Raw genomic sequence first — 10,944 nt, 5'->3', positions numbered from 1 at the left:
AAAAATTTTCAAAATTTTTACATTACACAAGAAAACGTAGACGCATGTTTCTTGCACATGCTAAGCCTTTTCTACAACGTCGCACGTTTAGAGCCACAAGAAAAACATCGAATGAAATTTTTGTAAACTGTTACAATATTTATGTACTAGAAAGTATGCTGAATGGAATGATAGGTCACAATTAAGGCTTTGTGGAAGAAAAATTTCTGAGGTTGAGGTTGACATTTCTATGGAATGACCCTTTGGTAAATTAGCCAAAACTATAATTTGAAAAAGAAATTAGAAACACTAAATGGCTCGGTCTATGTAAAGTTGGCTGAGGAAGAACCATTATCACTTCATGCTCAATAATTATTCTAACATCATCTGCACAAAGCCAATAAAAAGTGTCATTATTTCTATTCTTTCTTGCAAATTCAACAGTATTTTTTAATTTGTATCATCAACTTCCAATATTAGACCTACATAAATCTTTATGGTTTTTTTTCATGTAAGTTTCACAAATACATAATCACCAGCTTTAGCAGTTTTTGTAGCTGAACTATGAATTTCTACTAGGTCATCATAGTTGTCTTGTATTTCAAATATTACAAATAATTCATCAGAGTTGCTTTTGATTTTCAAATCCTTACCATCATGGGAGACTCACTTACCCCTTATAAAGAATATTTACGGGGTAAGTGGGACACCTCCTCCTAAGCAGTTATTAATAATATTTTATTAAAAAATTCTTGTTCCAGTATGCACTTTAAGTTAAAATATACACTAAGGTTTAATGATCATAAAAAGATAATAAAAACTAACCGGGAAACAGTTTTAAAAAAAGGTGCTTAAATTCGCAAAAAAAACATTTTTGAGATTCTTTTTTTGACTAAGTTTTATGCCCCAGAAAAAAAATCCACGCCACCCAAATATTTGTAAAACCAATTAATGCGATGAACTATGACATGATCAATATAAAAAAAAAGTATAAAATCCATATGCTTATTTTAGTTTTAAGGGGATGACCCACTTCCCCCAATCAATCCTACCTGCATATTCTGCATCTGACGATTTGAGCGTAACGTAAGGATGTAGGAGGATACCAAAGTTATAGCAAGAAAAAAAAAGTTGTCTTCACAGTAAACCCCTATTTAGCATCATGGGCTCCCCTACTAGGCGGGGTCATAAGATTGTAAAACAAATCAATAGAAAAAACAGCTCGGTTTTGCCGATTTTTCAAACAGTTTTGGGGGGAATACCCTCATGAGTCTCCCGGCTCACTCCAAATGTTCATGCTTTCAAACTATGTACCACTTTAGCTTTGTACCTCTGACGTATGTTAAAGGCTAATATAATGCTCTCTTCTCCTCCAAATACGGGTAGGCTCCCCTACTAGGCGGGTAGGCATCCCGCCTAGTAGGGGAGCCATTTAGCATCATAGGCTCCCCTACTATACTCAATTCAGCGAGATCTGATAGAGGAAGTAAACAAAGAGGGTTACTACTTTCATGACTTACTCGCCCGATTGGCAATGCTGTTCGCATTGAAAGCGCGGACATTTCGCTTATCTGATTGGCGCTGTTTTCAATCATCCCAGCGCCAAGCAGACAGCGGTAACGCCAATCGTCACGTTGCTTTGTTTACGTCCACTATCAGCTCTCGCTAAATGGACTATAGGCGGGGTCATAAGATTGAAAAATTGTAAAATGAACCAATAGAAAAAACAGCTCGGTTTTGCTGATTTTTCAAATAGTTTTGCGGGGAATACCCTCATAAGTCTCCTGGTTCACTCCAAATGTTCATGCTTTCGAACTGTGTACCACTTTAGCTTTGTACCTCAGACGTACGTTAAAGGTTAATATAATGCTCTCTTCTCCTCCAAATAAAGTACGTAATGGCTATAAAACTGTTGAAATCTGAAAAAAAATGAAGGGAACCATTTAAAAAAGCGGAACAGGGGAGGGGCGACTGGTCATATTTAAATTAAGGTGGTCATTTTACATGAAAATTGGCAGGAATGGCGTCAGCAGCATTTTGAAGGTTTTTTTTTTAATGCATAATCTTTGTTTACATAAATATAATAGCAAAATCTAGTAAACACAATAAAGAAGCAACTGGGATATAAAATTATAATTTCAATAAAATATCCAATACTCTTCAAGCAATAGCTTAGTGTATATCGATAGTGGTAACTTTTATTTTCATAAATGCAATGTTGGTCCAGAATAATAGTTCTCGTGAGTTAGGAAAGGATATTTTTTTTACAGATACTACCGTCAAGCATTTACTCTGATCATCGCTGAAAACATTAAATGATAATTTATAAACGCATAACTGTTTACTGGGAAATTTCGTTCACTCAATATAACTACCTTGGAAAATGTATATTATACTTATCTTTCAATACAATGTCTGCAAACGGCGCGTTAACAGATATGGAAAATTCACGTATATGTTACATTTCAGATTATGTATTTGATTTACTTCTAAAAGGTTTTCTTTCAGCATTTTTGATTTTATTTGCAAAGAAGAAGTACTTTCATTTATTTTCCTTTCTGTTTTTATCGGCTTTCCGTTAAATTTGAAGTGAAAAATGAGTAAGCATAAGAATTATCGAAAATGCATTTAAAATGAGTAATAACATTTCTATTAGTTTTATGGTGAAAATACTCTTCTGGAAGTTTTAAAAATAGTAGAAAAAATCTTATAAAATGGAAAATAAATGGAAAACATGCATTTTTGGAACGTTGGATATAATTTGAAGTTTTGTTTTTTGTTGTTATCGCTGCTACTTTGTCATAAAACGGAGTCTACGTACTCTATGAATGACAAACGCATTTTTCATTATTTATAACTGCTTTACCTAAAATTCCAGCAAGCTTCTTTTTTACGCTGCGGAGAAGTTTAAATTATATTTAAACATGATCTATTTGCATAATCGTGATTTATAATTATAGTAAACTAAAATAAACATTAAATAGCATACTACACATGTTACGTATGTATTTGCTTTTCAAACATTTAATACTTTAAGAATTGATAAGCAAGGTGGTTTTAAAGTCTCGCACCTTTAAAGAAAGTTTTTAAAAAACTGATTCTCATTTAGACACACACACACACACACACACACACACACACACACACACACACACACACACACACACACATATATATATATATATATATATATATATATATATATATATATATATATATATATATATATATATATATATATTAAATTTGATCATAATCTCATTAAGTCTCCCCCTCAATTATACAATTTAAAGTAAAGGCACGTAGGTGGCGCTAACATCGAAAACTAAAAATGGCGTCTGCAAAAGAAAAAACACCCAGGAACACCTCCAAGGAGTATTTTGAGGATCAATCCTCTAAAGCGTTTGTATTTGACACGTATTTCCAACCCTAATGGGACAATTTATAGTCTGACCACCGGTGAGGTCGAAAGGCTTATTTCCGGTTTACAGCTTAGAGCAGGAATTAGTAAATGGAGGGAGCAAGTCCATTCGTTTGCTTGGCGAAAGCTGAGGCGAAGACTCCAAGTCACGTGACTCAACAACGACGAATGGTTGGCACGTTTTGCGTGAAACTAGCGAAAAAAAACCTGATTTCTTCAAATGCTTTGCTTTTAAAAATCTTATCACGTGACTTGGGATCTTTGCTTCACAAATGAAAGTCGCTCCCTCCATTTTATCTCTTCTCTATGGTTTACAGGTGGAAATGGTCGCATCTATTAGTTTTTAGGGATGCCAGCGTTTCCCAGCGATGTGTGTTGGCCTTTATCTTAAGCTGTGTCACATCGAACTTTTCCTCCCCCATCCCCTATTTAGATAGACTCGTCTTAACTGGACTTTTGCCAATTCCATATCAACTGTGGGCAGACAGTATATCTATATAAGCACTTTTATAACCCAACCCATTCCCCTCCCCCAAATGATACATTCTTGCTGTGCTAGAGCGTTGGGCGAAGTCGAAAATTTCAAGGAACTACGAAAGGGTACCGATAAGTGTATTAGCTTTGTGAAAAAAACTTTTTTAAAAAAAGTGAAAATTAGAGATGTTTTTTAGATGCATTTTTTTATTGCTTCCTAATTTTATGAAAATCCACGGAATGGATTTGGCTTTCACTTGCCACTTTTAAAATTCCAGTTACAACATAGTGAACCTTTGTGGGAAAACGCAATGAGAAGACGCAAGAAAGAGAGAATGAGAGAAGAAAGAGAGAATGAGAAACGCAATGAGAAAATTTCTAGGAACTACGAAAGGGTACCGATAAGTGTATTAGCTCTGTGAAAAAAACTTTTATAAAAAAAAGTGAAAATTAGAAATGATTTTTAGATGCATTTTTTTTATTGCTTCCTAATTTTATGAAAATCCACGGAATGGATTTGGCTTTCACTTGCCACTTTTAAAATTCCAGTTACAACATAGTGAACCTTTGTGGGAAAACGCAATGAGAAGACGCAAGAAAGAGAGAATTAGAGAAGAAAGAGAGAATGAGAAACGCAATGAGAAAATTTCTAGGAACTACGAAAGGGTACCGATAAGTGTATTAGCTCTGTAAAAAAATTTTTATAAAAAAAAGTGAAAATTAGACATGTTTTTTAGATGCATTTTTTTTTATTGCTTCCTAATTTTATGAAAATCCACGGAATGGATTTGGCTTTCATTTGCCACTTTTAAAATTCCAGTTACAACATAGTGAACCATTCTGGGAAAACGCAATGAGAAAAATTGCGTTCAAGTCAAGAAATTTCGAAATGTATTGCTTACACATAATTTGGGTCTTAAGAAATCCCTTTTCAAGAACAAAATATATCAAACTTGGGAACTTACTCGGAAATATCTACGTCCCGAATCTTACAGCATTTATAAAAATGTATGAGCCTTTTTTTTTTTTTTTAAATTTGCGAATTCTGAAATGACGAGGTTTTATTTTTTTTTTCAAATTTCATCAATGAATACTAAAATTATGTTTTTTTTTTTAATTGACGATTCATGGATTATAAGGTTTTTTCACTAACGGCAGTCTAGATTTTTTTTTCCTTTAACAAATCTCAAAACTAAAAGGTTTTTTCCCCCTCTTAAACAAATGAATATCGGATTCCTGATACATATTTTTCAAATTGCTTGCAATGATTCGACAACATAGCTCCAAAATAGCCTTAACAACAGGCTATAATTAAGTATTTTTGATATTTCAGATTAAATGTGTTCTAAGTGGGTTTTCTTATCAATTAGCTTCTTAGAATGTTTCGTTGTCTGGAAAAAGTGCGAGCAATTGTTTTTTAAATACTCTCTTGACTATGCATCAGTTCAATCTTTCTCCCAACAGAAGAAACTGACATTTTTCCATTTTCCGTGATATCTTTCTGCCTAGTTTACTAGTGCTTACTTCATGCCAATTTAACAAATACAAATGGAAGAGACACCAAATTGTTACAAAAAATAGGGACTTGGATTTCTGAGGATCTTTAGGGAAAGAAATTAAAATTATTTGACGAAAGGTTTGCCGCCTTGATTTATATGTTAATTGGCTTCATTCTTCGTGACTACAAAACCTACTTTTATCACAACAGAGATTGATGGGAGAAGACCCAAAAAATTCTAGGCACGATCTTACAATTTACACGTTTCTCTCCATAACGGCATGATGGTGTGGTGGTGTGAAAAGTTGTGTAACGACATCAAATGTTAGATTTTTTTTTTTTTGGAAACCAAAATTTATTTGTGCACTGTGGGAGGCCTTTGAAGTTTCACCAAGTACGTGAAGATTGACAGTTACTGTCTGACCACGGATTGTATGGAAAGATAAGCATCCGTTTTACAGCCGGAAATGGACGAATCTATTTTTTTTTACAGGTGACAGATTTTGCAGAAGCAGAGTCTCTTTCAAATGAGCGGAATACGCGTATCAAATTTTTACTTTTCCCCCTTATTCACACAGATTCGTCTTATCTGGACGTTTGAAAATTCCATGCAATCCGTGGTAGGACAGTATTTGTTTTTAAATTTCTTTTAATATTTTTCATTTACCCTTAGTGAAAACGTTGCGTACTAAGATCCTTTACTCATGAAAAATAAGTATTTTGATATCCTACCATATTTAAGCCCCAGCTCAACCGATAAAGTTTGAAATATTTGCATATTTTTTTATTATTTCGACTTTTTAAAGCAAAAGTTTTATTAAACACTTTTTTTTTCAATAAATCAAATTTTACGCTTTCTTTCTCTATAATAATGCTACAGAGTTTTTTCGGATTAAGAGGGTCTGGGACACATAAAGCGTCAAATTTTACAATTTTTTTATCATTTAAAAAACTTCTGTTTTTTTTCTGCTTGAAATTATGTATGAATCTTGTTTCTATCGTAATTAGAACGAAATATATAATTATTTTTATTGCATGCATTTAACTTGTATCATGCTTAACTTTAAAACTTGAAAATCGTTTTTCTCCATGATGCAATTTTTCCCGATTTTTGGCATTCAAACTCCATAAATCAAAAACTGATAAATGTAAAAAAAATGAAATTTGAAGCATATCTTTTTTCTGTTCGCTTTAATCTTTTTTCAGCAACTTCGAAAAAAAAAAGTTTTCTGCCAAAAATATGTTTAAAAAAATGTATTTTTGAATTTTTCGAAACTTTTCTACAAATATTTTCTATTTTTTTCATTAAATTAATATTTTTTGAATCGGCGAATAGAAATTAATACTTAGGTATTTGTGCATAATGTTTTGAAAAGAATTTGAAATTTGACCAAGAATATTTTGAATTTTAGCGATTTAAAGCAACCCTATTAAAAAAAAAATAGCTAAATTTTTTTTCTAAATATTTTTGTCGTGATTTCGCTTGTTAAAATGTTGGTGGATCAGTGCAAAAAATTTCAAAACTCTAAACTATTTGATAAAATTTTTCTCTAAATGTGTCAAGAACCCCCTTAAAATTAAAATAGACAAGATTAAAGTACCAGACGGGCCGTTGATGCGAAATCGGCGTTGCAGTTTTATCGCACCATTTCGCTTGTTTTCCCGAAATTTAGGGAAAATGAAGTCCACCTTCTGAATGTGGCTGCATTCGATACTTACATTAAAACGTTGTCATTTTCTTAGCTAATTTGACTTCGAAAACTATTGTCTAAGATATCTTTCATAGCTATCAATACTTAACATTGCATTTTCTACTTGCTGAACAAACAAAGGCTCTTGTATTACATAATAAATCCCCTTAGCATTGTTAATAAATCTTGCATTTTGTCGTCATTGTTTCGATAATAACTTAGCCGCTGTTGAACTTTGAAAATATAACTTGCATATCCAGTCAATCAATGTTTGCGTTATTACTATACATGCTGGAAGCTTCATTTTCTGATTGCATTTGACGTTTAGAAACTATATTTGAAGGTTGCTGTCGAATAATAGAAACTAAATCGATTTTTCATGCCAAACGGAATCACGCCAAATTCCCTTTTATCACTGCAAGGAACGAGTATAAATAACTCTTTTGGAAAGTGTTCGAACTGTTTCGCCGCTTATGTATAAATTTTTCATCTTTCGTAAAGAGGTTTTGCTTGTTAATATTAGGGAGTGCGTGGATTTCGTGCGTTTAAATGTGACAGCAGCTCCTCGGCACAGCTGTGGTTATATGGATTTGAAGACCAATCATTAGTTCATCTCCGAAAAATATCGTGCTGATATTTATGATTCTGAATGTCAAGTGCAGTGGTTTTACTTCGAGCACTTAATTCTGCATTTTTCTTTTGCAAAAGCTAATGCGTGTCAAATCGATTCAAAATAATACATACAAAAGCTATAATAATATCACGAATGAATGAATATTTGATTGATGTGTGTTCAAAGTAAAACCACAAAGTGGTGTAAATTTATTGATAGCTAAATAAAGGAATTTTTACCGAGAAATTCAGGGCTACCAGGGACGACTAAACCTGCTTTCTTGAAGTAATTCTTACCATGTCGACAATTTTAGCGAAATTCAATTGTTAAAAACGGAGACTTATAGTGAAAAGCGCCTAAAATGCATAAACTCCCGCTTTTTTTTCTTATTTTCTCTTTGGTGGAGAATGAATATATATATATATATATATATATATATATATATATATATATATATATATATATATATATATATATATATATATATATATATATATATATATATATATATATATATATATATATATATATATATATATATATATATATATATATAAATTTCGCTTATATGTTTCTTTGTACTTTTCGTAGAAAAAAAGATATTTTTTTTCTGCAAAATTAGCGTTTTAAAAAGTAGGAAAATGAAATGCAATTACAGATATTCACTTTCATAAATGTATGATATCAGATTTCAAACGATAAATTTAGTTTTTAAAAAAAAGTTAAATTTTAACCCAAACTCCATTGGATTAACCCTAAACTCCAGTAGATAGCGTTCATAATTGATCGCTTTTTCGTTTTTTCATTCCCCTGAAATGACACAGTCGTAACAGAGAAACATTTCAAGCATTACCAACACACATTATCAAATTATCATGCCGTGGCGCGAGTTTCATTGTTGAAACACGCGGGTTACTCGATCATCGGCTGTCATTTATATGAGGATGAAATAAGACTTTTTTTTTTGAAAACGAGAGCTAATTTTCACGCTATCGAAAATGTCGCCATTGTGGTGTTTCAGAAGTTTTTTTATGCAGTCAGTCCTTTTTCTTAATTAACAGTCATGCAATGTGAAATTATATCAAAATGTGTCAACAATGTTTTCTTCAGTTTTCTTTTAACAGGGCTAAATTAATGTCTGAAAAATATTTATTAGTTTTTTTTGCAGGAGTTGCCTAGGATTATTCTTGAGAAAATTGCCTCGCGGTCCCCTGGTTTGGGTGACCCAACGTACATATCACGTGGGCAAGATACATTCGAAATGTCATTACCTTATTTCGACATAAAAGTTGTTTTAAAAAATAGGAGAATCTATTTTCTACATTAAGAAACTCTTTTAGAGACTAATTTTCATATTGCAGGCTACTAAAGCAGCTTCTTTTAGTAGTGGAACTCAGTGGCACCCCTGTAGTTGGCGCTTTAAGGATTAATCACGAGGATTTTATAAGTGCAGTTAATTCTTTTCACATGCAGCGTCCAGTTCTTTAAGGTTTATGATCGCAACAGTCTATAATAAATTGTAACTTACATAAAATACACCACCAACACCGTTATTCCATCCAAAGACTGCAGTTTGTTGCTTTTTAGCACTCATCAGCCCGGAATAGGAAGCAACTGAGCTGGAGGCGGAAGACCACTTAAAGGAGTCAAGAGAGCCAAACAAACTGGCGGCTAATGCAGAATTAGCACACCAGACGAGTGGCCGCAGCAATGGTGCGGTTCAACCCAAAGACTGAAGACAAAGCTACAGTGCTGGCCAAATTATTAGACAAAGACTGTTTTAAACGCAAATTCTTTATTGATTACATAACTATAGACACATTAACGAACAGTGATATAATTATCTAATATTTAGTATGCATTCCCTTGTTCTTGATGAGCGTTTTAAGTCTTTTGGCATACTTTTCACAAGGTTTACACCATTTCTTAACTTTTTAAAAAAGGAGGTAAAAAATTGTTTATATTCACTATCATATATACTCACATACACATACTCACTAATTACCTAAAACTAACTTTAAATATAATAGAACACACTAATGAAAAGAACTAGTGAACTGTTTAAGCTTATTGAGGTTATGTTTCTGGTAGGTAGATAAACAAAGAACATAAACAAAGCAGACAGTGTTGCCACCTGAAAACATTGAATTATGCTAAAATAACGTAATAATCAGTGTACAGTATGTACTGTACTTTAACAGTAAAATATATAGTATTTTAGTACAAATAATGTATACATAAAAAAAAACTCTTTAGTTTAATAATTTGGCCAGCATTGTAGGTATTTTGCAGTAAGCTTTCTTATGCTTACTGCAAAATAAATAGTGACTTGTTATTTTTTAAATTACGAACGTTGACTTGTTAAATTCAACTTGAACTTTAGATTTTATTTCAGGAAATAAATTTGATTCTCAGGAATATCTTCCAATTCCAGTTGTTCCAATATCCCGACATGTTCAACTACCTGAACATGCATAAATGTGCACATATAATACAGAACGACCGTCGATGGAAACAAATTTTTGTCAATATTGGTACTGGCGTCTGGAAAATATTTAACTCGTTAAAATGCGAAAGGGTGTTTTTACACCACAGTTAAGGAAAAAAACCGGAAAACGTATTTCATTAAAGTGTAACTGTTTTCACAGTCTCTTTTTCAGTAAGAAGACATTAAAAGTCAGAATACCTATCCCTGTTCTGTAAAATTTAACCACTAAGTCATAAATGACATGCTTTACATGCCTTTTAGCATCTTGAGTAGTTATAGTACGGGAATGGGGGGCAAAGTGAAAATATTTCACCATTTCACTTTGCCCCACATTCCCCTACCAGAGAAAAAGTACACAGAAAAAGGAAAGTCCTTTTTGAAGTGTTTATATTTTTATACTTGCTCTTTAATCCCAGACATGTAATTTATCTCTTCTCAGGAAAGTACAGGTAGTTATCAAAATAATGGAAACACTTTGTGACAACTGTGTTGGGAATCGCTACTATGCCGTAATTGTTCTGTTAATAAAGGTGCCTTCGGACTGTAATCACTCACACTGGTGAATCCAGATGGTGATTGAGTTCTGTGGTCACTTTTGCTGCCGTTGTTCATTTTTTGAACCTTACAATCCGCTTCAATATTCGTCGGTCTCTGTCACTGAGTTTTTCTTTCCGCCCACTATTTTGCTTTGCCGAGCTTGACTTACTGCGCTCTGTGTATGCTGTCCTGCCTTTAGATACTGTACCTCTAGAAACACCAAAAAGTTGAGATGTTTCTGTT

This window comes from Uloborus diversus, chromosome 1, assembly GCF_026930045.1.
Source record: "Uloborus diversus isolate 005 chromosome 1, Udiv.v.3.1, whole genome shotgun sequence".
Lineage (NCBI taxonomy): Eukaryota > Metazoa > Arthropoda > Arachnida > Araneae > Uloboridae > Uloborus > Uloborus diversus.
The sequence above is the reverse complement of the archived record's forward strand: the minus strand, read 5'-3'. Positions refer to the sequence as shown.